This window comes from Ischnura elegans, chromosome 2 (genome assembly GCF_921293095.1).
Source record: "Ischnura elegans chromosome 2, ioIscEleg1.1, whole genome shotgun sequence".
In the NCBI taxonomy this organism is placed as follows: Eukaryota; Metazoa; Arthropoda; class Insecta; order Odonata; family Coenagrionidae; genus Ischnura; species Ischnura elegans.
In genome coordinates, this window is record NC_060247.1 from 124510515 (window position 1) to 124525024 (window position 14510).

The window sequence follows — 14510 nt, forward strand, 5'->3', positions numbered from 1 at the left end:
GAGAGAGGTGGCAAGAGGAACGGGGGAGGGGGAGTGGCCCCCGTGTCAGGGTCTTGCGACCTTCGCCACGCCGAGTACGATTACCATCGGTCGGATCGGAAGGAAGAAGAGGGCCCACACCACGTTTCGACACCTGAAAAATCGCCACGCCTCGCAGACGCGTCGGTTAACGCGAGGCGTGGTGTGTCGCAAGAGCGCTTGCAGCTGGTTCATTCCGACACAGCCAACCACCACGCGAGGAGGGCGCGGAGCGGCTGCCACTGCAGTCTAGTGGCGAAACCAGGAACAGCCCAGGCTGCAGAAAAAAAATTATAAAGGAAGGGGCCCCTGCGGCGGCTGTGGTGCATCGCCATTGTCGTCCGATTTTTAACGACCGCGCGGGAGAGGAGGATGAAAGGGAGAGGTTGAGCTAAGCTCCCTTTATTTTCCTTCTGAATTGCCGAAGCCGACTGAAATGCGGAGGGAATCTACCTCTACACACTACCCCGCTAGCCTCTTCAAAAGGCGTTAAGCGGGGACTGCTAGTAAACCAGCCGTAAGCAAATAAAAATGAAATTCTCTAATGAAGTTACGCCAAGCATTAATTAATTTACTTTCGCGTTCAGGAAAAAAACGAATTCCCACACTTATCCGTTAGGCAAAATATCTCTTAATTTATTGTTTCTATCGGATCTGGAAATATAGTAGGATTCTATCATGATTCCCTCCGATATGACCAAGATATCTATCCTTAACTGCTAAAACAATGGAAGCCTAGCGCGCAGCCTCCGAGTCTCTAGCGGCCATTAGCCCAATTATTTTCACATCTGTGAAATGCTATATGTACGCCCGTAGCCGTTTTTGACGAATCGCGTAGCATTCCCTCGTATTTTCTTAAGTGCAGGGATTAAGTTGTGGTAATTGGACGACCTACGCAAGAAATGTACCGCCACACATTTACCCAGATTAAGTTCTAGTCCCAATTCTTTGACTGCTACACGCATGAACGTTGTTTGAATCCGATGATAGAATTTCAAAATTAGAGTGATCACTAATTTCGCGATTGATGACAACATACTTCGTCAGAAAATAAATTTATATCACTGCTGAATCGGGAACTGAGGTCATTTATGTATACAATGAAGAAAAGCTGATTGCGATTGAATGGGAATGGGAATGGGAACCGCGGGAGAGTGCACGTTGGGTTTCGGGCAGTGTACCCACAGCGCCGGATCAATACGCGGCAGCGCACTGACGTCGATATGTTTCCGGCACTGTGCCAAGAATGAAAATGTCACGCAAGAGCAATGAGGCGGGGACGTGACGAAGCACCTGATTTGCCGACTGAGATCCCGCCCCTTGACGGAGGTTCGGGAGATCTGCGAGGCAATTTTGATTCCGGAGAAAAAAACGAGTCTTTCCATTCGTCAACTTCGATGAATTCGCGGCAATGTCAAGGCCATGTAAAAGCATTTGCGAATACGCGATTTCGCTTAATGAGCTATTTCAGTAAAATTGCTGCAAAATAGTAAAGATACGTTTTAGCCGCGGAAATTTAAAGAGCATTTAAAAGAATTCGCAAATACACGATTACGCATACTGGACTATTTCAGTTATCTTGCTGTTAATGCGTAAAACTTTTAACTTTAAACTGTTTCAACAGTTACAAATTTTCCCAAACAATGCCAAGTGATGCATGTTCAAATTATATCCACTTATCTAATTTAAGTGTACCGGGAATAGCCACGGTGTTAACTTTACGGAGTCACCCGTAATGCACAAATTGTGCGAATAATCCACAGAGAAAAAAATCATTCGAAAAATCCACAGATGATTTTTTTCTCCATGGATTTTTCGTCCACTTGTCTAACTTTATTCTCTTCGCCTTCACCTTATGAACGGAAATGGAAATTTACGTATTTAATCTCGATGCCATTCATAAATCCTCATCATTAAGTATAATTATTGCTCTTATGTTTTAGGTATAAAGCGTGTTATTCATGATACAATGAGAAATACTTTTCCATGAAATTGAGAATTCTTTTATATTTAGCATTAGAAATAATATTTTGAGTTTATCCTAGAATTTTTACCCCATCGAAATCCTTCAACAATGAGTCTTTAATAGAACTATCCAAACTCTACAAATTTACCCCTTAAAATTCTTACAGCAAAAATCTCTGTTTGAAAACTTCTCACCGATAAATGAACGGCCATAGCCGAGTGTCTCGACTTAACCATTGCATTTCAGTCGGCACTCGAGAGGATGCAATACCTCGCGCCGTTTCCGGGAATATTTTACGAGTGACATTCATGAGATAATCCCGCCATAATGCTGCCCTTAGGATTACCCCACGCGGAACTCTTAAATATGACTCTCGCCTCACAAAACACAATTGAGAATCTACTGCTACGCCGTTCCGCTTATTGGGAAACTACCGGTGGATAATTTGTGGCTCTCCTCTGACATTTCATTTACGAGAATTCGCGGAAAAAAACAAAGCAAATTATCGACGGAACGCTAAGCGTAAAAAAACAATCTTCTCTGAAGCACACCACCATAAAAAAATGGCAGTCCTGGGGTTCTGACCGAAGAAACTTAAGTCTTCCACAATTTACGCCACTGAAGAATTTTTCCCCATTTAATGAATTGTAATAGTAAGTCAGTTTCAAAAAATTAAGTTATTAATTTACAATAAATAAATTAAAAAACTTGTATATTATAAAAGGTTTATTTTTCAATGAAAAAGCAAATAATAGCCATATAAAACCGAGATTTTTGAAAACTTGTACTAATTATTTTATATTTTATTTTTTACTTTTATTTTGTCCTTTTTCCAAAAATAGTTTCTACAATAATTGTCCTTTGGCATACACTACGTGTATTACGACGTGAAGTTAGGGGAAGCGTGACGATTTGACGGAGCAGACAATTTGCAACCCATGTATTTTATAATTTCAATATGGCTACCTAACGTAATTAAAGAAGCACTAACTTAAAATAACGGAGGCAGAAAAGGATCTAGCGGTGTATCTCCCGAACACGGACGAAAAAATAATACCTTCCACTGGGCGTAAGCTGGGAAAAGGGGAAGGGGGAAAGGGGTGGGGGATAGTGCTCTAAGCGCGCGAAGGAAGTGCAGTGGGGTGAGAGCTTAAGGAAGCCGCGAAGGGAGAAAATACGCGGAAATCTGGGATAGAGATTAAAAGGAGAGGAATGCCGCGAAGAAAAAACAGAGAGGCTGTGGGAGGCGAGGGATGAAAAAGACCTCTCACCAGACGAAAGAACACAGTCCAGGAGCTGTCAGGATAAGTCGCGTGCAGATCGTGAATTGAAGCGATGGAAGCCTGTATACATAAACGCAAATATTTATTTGAGAAAATGAAGACGAGCAGAGTGGTGCAAAACTTATGGATGTTTTAACTCATGGCGTAGAAATTTTCAAATAAAACTACGCCGTAGTAAAATCGCACAAATTTCAAAATTATATGTTACGGTGAAGAAATTACAAATGCACTCAATAACCATCGGGGAGATGCAAGATACAAAAACTAGACATTTAAGACAATTTTTTACTAATCCTGTACGCGAATGAACATTCTATTCCCGTAACCAACTTCATAAACTCAATGTCTTTTCTTAGACTACAATAGAAGCACGCCATTACATTTTTCACGTTGACAGCTGCGGCTTTGTGATAACCCAGAAGAGAATCGATCCTGCAACTCCAAAATGAGAACTCAGTCACTCAGTGATTCAACCCGAAAGTTAGTTCGGGTATGTGAGGGAAAAACTCACCCCGAACTAAGCCACGGGTATGTGGATTTCACACATTCAGGGTAGGGAGGGGGGAGGCAGTTCCTTTCCCAGAGCCACCTCGCACTACAAGGATTTTGTTTGGGGTGTCCGAAGGCTTCGCCTGGGAGTTGAACCCGGGACCCCTCGATCAGCAGCCAAGCGCTCTTGCCACTAGGCTGCCACGCTCCCATAAATATGAACGAGAAACTTATTTTGGCAGAACCCTCGAGTAGCAACGATAAGTGAAAAGACTTCTCTCCACTCTGCCGTTGGTCATTCGCCAACCGAATAGCGGCTTTAAATCAGCATCTGCCAGCCACATAGCCGTGATTAGAGAGGCCGGTTGGACCTGAAGAGATTCTAGACGGGGTTGGAGTGAGGGCGACTGACTGTGGGAACAAGAAGAAAGGGGAGAAGGGTACAGCGATGGCCAAGAAGGGAAGAGTCGAGCTATGGAAGAAGGGGGAAGAGAAAAAGCGGGAAAAAAGCGAGGCACGGGGCGCGCGAGGCATTAAGCAGGAGCGCCGCGCCGTGACGGCGGTCCAAAATATCCCTGGGCGATGATGCTCCCGGACCCCTCTATTGGTCCACTGCCCGCAGCATCCGACTACTCGTCTCCATCGAATGTCTTCAAATGAATCCGACGGAGAGATTTTTCCCCTTGCAAGTCCGAACCGGTTTTCAACGGCAATGGACACTTATTAAACCAATTGTTAGCAATTCACGCGAATATTGCAGATTCTAATCATTATTTGAACGTAATCAGTGAATCTTCTATAGTCTGCAACAGAAATTCGCGCCAATACGACGAACAAATCTGACTAAAGACTAACACAACATTTGCTCGAATATAAGACGAAGGTTTCTCAAGGTTTTTAAAGAAAAGATAATTCTAAGTTAATAAATGCAAATTAAATTCAGAGGCAAGGTGCTAAGTCGTGCACCATCTTGATACAGGCATTTAAGGAATGTTTAATATCATTTAACTCGCATTCACGATTAAAACGTTTTCTTTACAATATTGATACTTTAAAAATATTGGATCACTGAGAATATATCTATTTTCGAAGTCATTAGTGAAAATTTAAGTCTTCCAATTATGGAATTCAAAAAGGAAGGGCCGGCCTCAGATTTGGGTTTGTCCCAGTTTCATTAGTTCGCGCAGGGCGCCAGCCGGTCCTTCCTACAATCGAAACCCAAGCGCCGAAGAAAACTATTTCACCATACGAAAATCTTACACCCTCACAAAAAAGCCCCATCCATTACGTTAAGTACATTCCCACGTAACAATTATATCTCATGAACTAATATTTAAAGTTCGTATTTTCCCGTGACAATATAACAGAAATTATAACATTAGTATGCAGCATGAATAGCGTAAGATAAGAGGCGAGCCTTTCTTTCAATTTAAAAACTACTGCACGAATACCTTCAATCTCATCAGGTTCCATTTTATGTTTAACTCATTAACTGTACATTAATTGTAGAAATGGCAGCTTAGGCCTATCATTGCTAATAGTGGAAATATTTATCATTAACAGTTAAGTTATCACTATTAAGAGTTAAGATTTGTTCTTTCCTCCCCAACACCGTAACTAGCTTCGATTTTACGTCCCCCCATGAGCCTCTCCTTCCCCCGACCCTCCCTTTGTTCGCCAATGAAATACGGATTTTGGTAGGTTCGGGGGAAACCCTGTTCGCTTCCCTTCCCCTCAAACCCTGCCCTTCATCCTCAGCTATTTAGACCTCACCACCTTCCAACCCATTTATCTCCAATGTCTGCCCAATTCACGGAGTATGGCTCGATACCACCTGGGGAAGCAGCTTCAAGAGACCCACCTCCCCATTTCCATACTCGTGGATGCAAGCTCATGGCTCATCGGTGAAATAAAGCGGCATTTGCGCTCAACCATCCTCGCAAATAAGTACTATTGACATACGACTACCATTGTTCGGTGAGCAATATCACCGGTAACTCCACCCAGACAATTGCCAGGAGATTCACCGCATATCCGTCCTCTTTCGGCATTTTCGCCCATTTCCTCCGCCGGTGATTGTAATGCCTGCTCGTGGCGTAAGCGATGTAACCGCGGAGACTTCCGCCCCTAACCGAAGGACAATATCCTCCTATTGACCCGAACGTAGACGAAATATCACCCGCTAGAGTCCAAAGTGGACTTAGTGACTACTTTTTCTCCCTCAAAAGAGTCTCTACTAATGAGAAAACTTTCCATCACGAGTATTCGATTCATCGGGATGATATACCAAGTGATTTCACTAAATTTCAATCTGATTATTATCGAATGATCAATATCTGAATGGAAATTATATACTTTGGGATATAATCAATTGGGTGCCAGGGTCATAATGGCAATGACGTCAACTCCGCGTGAGACGACTGCCATAGTCTTGGACTGAGGCGGAGGGAGTATCCTCAAGAGTTGGGAGATAAGAGAGATGGAAGGTTTACAGAAGCATGGCTTGCGACAGGGGACAAAGAACGCACAGAGTCTCACGTACAATAAAAGCGACAGATGAGTACCTTGAATCAAGTTTCACGAGGAAGACACGCTCATAGGAAGCGATATTCCAAGAGAGACAACTTGCAAGGAAGGCAGACTATTCATGTGCTGATCAAGTGCAATACATGGGAGAATAGCGGTGAGGATAGCACATAATCGTTGTAAATTTTGCCACTCTATGTTTCTGAAACACACAACCAGAAAGCATTCTGTTCTCTCAGTAATACTTAAAACTGGAATCACAATCAATGCGTTCAACATTAGACAAAGTGAAAGTTACCTTCCATGGGAGATAATTATCATGTTAAGTTAAAAAATATAGAAAATTAGTGAATCACCAAAAGACTAGGAATGAGATTAATGAGAAAAGGATAAAAATTTGCCAATTTTAGTAATGCCTGAAATAAAATCCGTTCCCTGACATGCGAATCAATTATTTTATCCTTTCCGCTTATTATCCAGCTAAAGATGAACACTTGCAACACTAGTGGCGTGAACATAATAAGAAAGTGTCTGCCTTGATTACAGCGCTTGAAATTTCAACTTTGACGGAAGATATGGGGAGATATATTTCGATAGGAATCTCTTTGGAATATCACTTAACAAGGTATCTGGACGCTTATCTAAGCCTGCTGAAAGGAGCTCCCAAGCACTCGGCAGCAAGTCGGTACAAACGAATCCACATAAATTCATCGTCAATCACTCGTGTATCTCTTAGCATAGAAAGATGAACAGGATGGACAATCGAGATGAGCAAGGACATTTCTCGCACCCTGTCCCTAAAAGGCTCTTTAACCTCACGGAATCACCAACTGAACACACCGAAACGTCGAGTACAGTCCTGCGCCGAGCACACGCGTGGTGTGGCGGCCTCGCGCCTTCACTGCTGCAGCCACAACCCCCGCGACACTTTGCCGGGGACTCCGAAGCAGCACCCCGCACAACACCCACGGCGACACCAGGGACATTGGGCACCGCATCTTCCAACGTGTACGCGAGGGCAAGCAAGCGGAGGCGACAGCAGAGGGTCTCAAACATTGCATGCGGATTCTCTTTAAGGGTTATTAATTTTTTTCGGGTAACTCCGTTGACTTTTCCTACCTTAGTTTTCAACGATGACTACGAGGAGATAGTTTAAGTCCTGCTTGCAGGCTCTGCTGATCAAGATGCTGTCGGCGAGGAGGCTTGGAAGGAAGTGGGGCGGTGAGGGTCTTTTGGTCATGAGCTCGGGGGCCCGCCCCCCCGCCCCCTTGTTACCGTTCCTCCCCTCCGCCCCCTCCCCCCCTGCCGTCGCGCCAAGAGGGGACCGTGCCGAGAGGATCGCGTCATGGCGTCGGGGACCAATGGGAGCGTTCGCGGCGCGACTATCGCGGGGCCCGGTTGGATGCTTCAGGGCGCCGGCGTGCCCGCGAGGGGGGAGGGGGTGAATTAGGATTGCGGGGGGACGGGGGTGCGACTCCCGTGTACTCGTTAATACCAATGGTACGGACCCTCCCCCTCCCCTCCACCACCCGCGCCCTTGCTGTCCACCGTCAAGATAGGCCATCCGCCCCCGCGGCAGCCGAGCCAAGACCGCCGCCGCGCCGAGGAGAACTGCCGCTCGACCGCCGAAAGTCCGCAACGCGGACGTCGATCGCAGCGAAGAAACCACAGTGGAGAAAGGATTGCCGAACCTCATCAACCCCTTCCAATTCGATTAATTTTCTGAATATCGTGCTCCTACTCTATTTATTTTTTACTGTGGTTCTCTTTTAAATGATAGATAATGAAATGATATTTTGTAATTGTAATCAACGTAGAACCGTGAAATAAACTGTGATTATTAAGCATGGAGAACACAGCTATCGCTACTCGAATAAAATCATTTTAATCCTTCCAATGCATGTGATGTTTCACGAATATTAATTAGTTATGCATAAAATGTATATTTTAACATTTTTAAGCTTTCAAAATAATTATATTGTTCCTCTAAATAGTGCTAAAATTATGAAAATCCGATGACGAGATACACTCGTCATTGCGCGGTTTGGCGCCGAAAGTTCATGACGAGCTCGACTCGTCATTACAGCGCAAGGGGTTAATAATCAATGCCTATTGCACCATTTTATGGTAATTCAACCTAGAAAGAATTATTTCTCATCTTCACTAATAGATCTTTTAAACGCAGAAAAGTCGAGTTAACCTCCCACATCACCATTTCATTTCGTATCCAGGAGTTTTGACGTTTACTCGATATGAAATAGTGCCTCACCACCATCGTCTAACCCATTTATCTCCCATGTTTGCCCAATTCACGGAGTGTGCTCGGTACCACAGAGAAGCAACTTCAAGGGATCAACCTCCGTATATCCATACTCATAAATCCAAGCTCATCGCTCATTGGTGAAATAAAGCGACATTTGCGCTTAACTATCCGTAAAAATAAGTATATAGACATACGACTGCCATATCCACACCATACCATATCCGTAAGTTCTGACGTTTACTCGATATAAAAGAGTCTATGAAGTTGATTTGCGGAAATCCTTCATGCACTCCATAAAAATTTAAAATATGATGAATATGATTCCACGCTTACTAAAGAGATGAACTGACTTATTCCACTCCTCTTATAGCCACTGTCAAGATGAGGATGGCATCAAGTTGATCCCTCTATCGCATCTGCGGATTTTGAGGTCTTTGAAGAAAAATGATAATTTCGCCAGTATTCGAACCAGCGAGAGACAGCCGGTTGAGAAATCGCCAAAATCAGTATTCAGAACAAACGAGGTGAAAATCCCACAAACACAGATGAGATAAATGTCGAGGAAAATTTGTCGTCTTTGGCATGAAGAGCCAAAATCTAGGTCAGTTTCATCGGCGATAAAGGGTGGAATCAAGCAAAGTTTAAATAATATTTTGAAGAGGTTGACCGGAGTAGGATGCTCTTGCTTCCAACCTAATAAGTACACCTTAGGCGATGTTAACAAGATTAACACCTCAACACACATACAATTCACGCACTCGAAAAAAAGTGATACAACAACATGGTGAGGTGAGACCTTCACCCATGCCTTGCTGCGGCGGCGATAATTTTAATTTTCTTTTAATCGTTTTTCACATACAACCATGACGGCAATCTAAAGTGAAGTTTTTACAAAGCACGAGGTGAGACAAAATAAAATTAATATAAAAAACTAACAAAGAATAAACTAGAGGAAAAAAATCCGCTAGCTGACAGATGGGACACAGCTTGTACAGTGAAATTGTTGCATGATAAATAAAAAGGATTGATAGGGGAGGTAGCGAACTTAGAAGGGAAGAGAGGCGAAAGAAAGGTGAGCGCTTGGTTACGGAGATCCAGAGAATAGGCTTGGTTTTTAATTCTGGGATTAAATTCAGCCAAAGTAGGTGACATTTTCATCTATGACGTGGATTTATAGTGTTGACACTGCTTGGAGTGATGACGGTTCAGGGAAGTTAGCAATAAATAAAACTTACAGTCGCGCTAAGGAAAGTTGAGAACGCTTGATAGAGTCTATCTACGTTTTGACCGTATGTTACGGGCTCGACTATGCAGCTAAACCCGTAGGGTAAGGCACCGGAACAGGAGAGGAGGGTATGGTGCACGGAATGAATGACCCGCAATCTAACTGAAAGTAATTCATGGAATGAAAAGCCTAAACGATCTTAGTTGGAAAGACTAAGCCCTCTTAAGTGGAAATGTGTATTCTACCCGTCACTCGTCCCCTTGTGACCATCGACTACGCTCTCCTTAAAGCTAATATTTCCTGGAGTGTTGGAGCCATACGTGTCTGAGTGAATGTTTGTGTGCGTGTGACTATTTTTCGAATGCTAGTGTAGGTTCGAAAAGGTCCCTCGAGTCTTCTATAGGTTGTTCCTCGCTCACTCAGGGATTCATCCCGAAGGTTGGTATGGTTAGCTGAGGGTGGAAATCACCCCAGACTAGACCAGAGGTGTGTGAACTTCGTACATCTATCAACAACCAGGCATCCTTGGCAAGGTCCCTCCAGCCCGGCGAAGAATCCCGGGTTGTCAACCAGAGAGCCTCAGTTCGGGTCCCTGCAGCCCTCACATGTTGCATGTATGCACGAGTTGGAGCGTGAGTTCGGCTATTCCCATTGAGAGGCAAGTTCTTACCGCGCACAAACACAGAGAGAGAGACTCATTTTTGCAAGGTGGACGACCGTTGGGAAATATTCTACGACCACTTTAGTTTTCCATTTTATATTTATCTTAAGTTTAAGTTTTCTTATTTTTGCCCGATCACCAGAAAAAAGTACCTAAAAACTGAGGCACTTTATACTGCACGCTCCCCTCGGGGAGTTACTATGGAACCCAAAGCGATAGCCTTCTATCGCGTTTTACTCCCAAGTTAGAGAAGGCACGATAACTCATCCGATTCTTAACGCATCGGGACGTACCAACGCAGGACTGGCGTCCCCGTTTGTTATGCGGTTATTCTCGGGAAACATGGAACTTCCAACCTTCCACTTCCAGCAATATGAGCGAAATCGGAATTCACGGTTGCACTTGGTTGGCAAAGCTGCTGGTTACAGACATCAAGTCAACGCCATCTGACCATATTCCATCAAATCATAAAAAAAGCATCTGCTCCGCAAGACAATATCATGTTAACCTCCGCAAACCAGTTCCCCTGGAAGTGCATGTTCGAAAGGAGATGTCACTTCTTACTTCATTCAGATTCTCCCTATTTTCATGCCTGAATAGCGTTGAGCGTCAAATTACTTTACCTGCCTATTTTTGGCGATTAATTTCTTTACTTATTACTTGAAAACTACAATTTCACCCACCTAATGATTTTTATTTTATATACGAGTACATGTTCATGAATTGAAATTTACGAAGCAAAAAGAAGTTTAACATTGACTGGCGAACTTTCCACAATGTCGAAAATTCTGTCGGGAATGAAGAAAACTTGCACACATTAATCCGCTCAGAATTTATAAATCAATTTGTGGCTACCTGGATGAATAAAACGATTGTTTTTCGAACCGAGTGGTTATTCATGGCATTATAACCGATTGAATGCCTCGAAGTCATCGAATCAGAGGCTCGAGTCTAATGGGTTAAATCACTGCGTGAGTGAGAAACAACCTAGAGTTTGGTTTTGTTAGGTGGGGGTAGAGCTCCCCCGGACTTGCCCACGGGCGGTTAAACTTCATCGATTTTTCCGTCACTCTGGGTCACATTGCGGTCAGTTAATAAAATCACTATTTATGAAAGAATTGATTAACATGGCCCATCTTTCCAAACAAAAATTTCGCCTTAGCAGAAAACTAAAATTAAAAAGGATATAAAAGATAAAGGTTATTGATACAGTAAAAGGATTTTCATTGTTTTTTTAGACGTTATGAAAAACAAAAGATACCGAATAATTACCTAATCACTCACTCAGTGATTCCAAGCGAAAGTTGGTTTGGTTGGGTTAGGGTAGAGCTCACCCCGGACAAGGCTGCAGGTGTGAAGTTTGCACATTCGGGGTAATGCGACCACTTCAGTTTTCCATTTTATATATATCTTAAGTTTAAGTTTTCTTATTTTTGCCGGATCACCAGGAAAAAAGTACCTCAAACTGAGGCACTTTATACTGCACGCTTCCCTTAGGGAGTTACCATGGAAACCAAAGCGATAGTCTTCTATCGCGTTTTACTCCCATGTTAGAGAAGGCCCGATAGCTAATCCGATTCTTAACGCATCGCCAGTTCCTTCCCATAGGTCACCTCGTACTTCGAGGATTTCCATTTTGAGTGTCCGAAGACTTCATCCGGGATTTGAACCCAGGAACCTTCGATCAGCAGCTCTACCCACTAGACTACCACGTTCCCCATAGGTTGTTTTAAAAGGTAAAAAAAAACTAACAATCTGATCAGGTCATGCTTATGCCCGAGCCATGAAATTAAAGTGTTGAAGTACCGGCGTATCACACCCCCACTTTCAACACCTCTTCACACTTCATTGATCCAAGAATAATGATTTCTTTCAAGCAGTCCTTGAGGTGCGGACAATAAAAGGCCTGAGGCCTCCACTTTCGATCGAGGGAAAAAATATTTTTTTGCGATTTTTCTTCCGGCGCACAAGAAATATCTCGGGTTTCAGCCAGTAGAAGTGATTGGCATGTGGGTGCTCGACACGCACAGTGAGGACCTCGTCCGACGGGGGAGGAGGAGGAGCCGCGCGGAAAAAAAATTCACGACGCGACGGTGAGTGTCTTCCGAGCGAGACATCAACTCTCCTCCCCACAACCGGTAGCGCCTTGACTCAGCGGCGGGGAACACCTTTACTCATACTTAATTTATTATAGTATTCACACGATGAAGGTAGGGTTCCATTGAGTATATAAGAAATATTCCTGTAATCTCCCCTCCTTCCGTGGACTTCACTCTTCAATGCACAATAATGCCTACTCCCTTTCAATATAACTAAAAATTCAGTTCTCTTCCATCCTGTCCCTCGTGTACTCCAACATTACTTTCAACATCCCCTCCCCGCTCAGCACTCGTCAAACTTAGTAAAATTAATCAAAATTAGGCATTTTTAAATTTTACATGAGCCACGAAAAATATCTGAAAAAAGGCTTTTCCAAAATTACTCTCAAGGTTTATATCAAAATAGTTCTTGGATTTAACGAGTCTAGACAAAAAAATCACGTAGTGCTAGCCGAAATTTTATTAAACTTAATACTTAATATTATCATCAAGCTCCACGTCTTTTATAGTCTGCATCAATTCTACAATACAAATCTAAAGACAAGCAAATAAGCGATAAGTTATATAAGTAAGCCAAATAAATGTATTGAACCGTATACAATTTGGGAAAAGGTCATTTATTCAGGATATTTTCAAGGTTATTAAAACCAACAGTTTTTCTTTCAGGCAAGGAAAAATACACGTCTCTCTCTTTTCCCTTTGGTAATACAGCTGTAGCAGGAGTGTTTGAAGTGAGGAGGGAAGAAGTGTGAGAAGTTTGAAGGATGTATTTCCAATTGCAAGAGATGTGGGAGCAGAAAAGAAGCGGAAAAGCTAAATTTAAACATCCGTTCTGAAGCGAAACAACAAAATGATTGGAACGCAAACTCAACATCCTCCATCCACACTCAAGACAAAGTAATCGAGTTCACTAAGCCATAGATCAGTCAAGATGAAATCGTGTTGTTTCTAAGTAGCAATCGATACTACATTTACAAGCCTTGAGTCTCATTTTCTGAGCATTAAATTCCATATTAGATGTAGAGGTTAGATAGTATAAACAATAAAATCTTATAGGGATTACAACGTTTCTCTCGGAGAAGAAAAGAAATCTCCCCGATGGGATTCCGCAAGAATTTGTCAGCTAATGCGAACTCTTCGAAGACAGCGTTGAAGCATATACACTTGTGGGAAAGCTGATAAAGCTTGCTGTAATTTTTATTTGTGCGATACCAGACTTGTTCTCGCTTTAAGATGACACGGCGCCACTGAAAGACTTATGTATGAGCTGTTAAACATAGGTTCAAAATATTTTTAATCTTAATTTTTCCTCTTATCTTTTTCACAAAATTTTCTAATGGGCGCATCTTACGAGAAACTTATTTCCAGCTTTGTTACCCCAATTTAAACAATTTTCTAATAAAATTACAATTCATAATGTCATGCATAAGGTATTAAATATCCGCCATTTAAGTATGCATAAATTACAAAATCGGCCTAGTAATATTCAGCGAATAGAAAATAAACGGAGTTCTAAGGACACAAGCTCGCTGCGTTACGCTTGATCGCCCAACCTCTGTGTCTGTGTGCGCTTGCAGCGGACAATTGCAGCAAACACCAGTGAGCACAAGAGAGTATAGCGAGGTAATCGCATGGCTTACCAGCTCTAAAAAGACAATTTCTCGCATGGATTAGTTCCATTTCCACGTCAACACTTCGGGTAGCGTGTACTTAGCACCTGTTTCACCTTGTGAGTAATGAAGGCCCTCATTTTTTATCAGCGTGAATCATCTTCCATAAGAGAAGTGTATCCAGGTACCTTAACGAATACCTTTCAAACGGAGAACTCGACTATTTTTCACGTTTTCCCTCTCTCAGACAGTTCGGTTTTTGCTTGCTAATATGCCGTTCATTAGTCGGAAAAGTATCGAATCATGATCGCTCTAATCCCACAGCAATTTCTTTTCTCGTGCTTCCAGATACAGCGGCAAATTAAAACCA

The 14510-nt window shown here is 42.8% G+C and overlaps 1 protein-coding gene across 1 annotated transcript in view; it reads right to left on the reverse strand.

Moving 5' to 3' along the window:
* Nucleotides 1-7504, reverse strand: part of LOC124154597 (arginine kinase) — a 46787-nt gene extending 39283 nt beyond the window's left edge. The window contains exon 1 of the mRNA XM_046528432.1: nucleotides 7402-7504. The gene's annotated coding sequence lies outside the window, so the exon portion shown is untranslated. The remainder of the gene's footprint in view (nucleotides 1-7401) is intronic.
* Between the last annotated feature and the right edge of the window lie 7006 nt (nucleotides 7505-14510).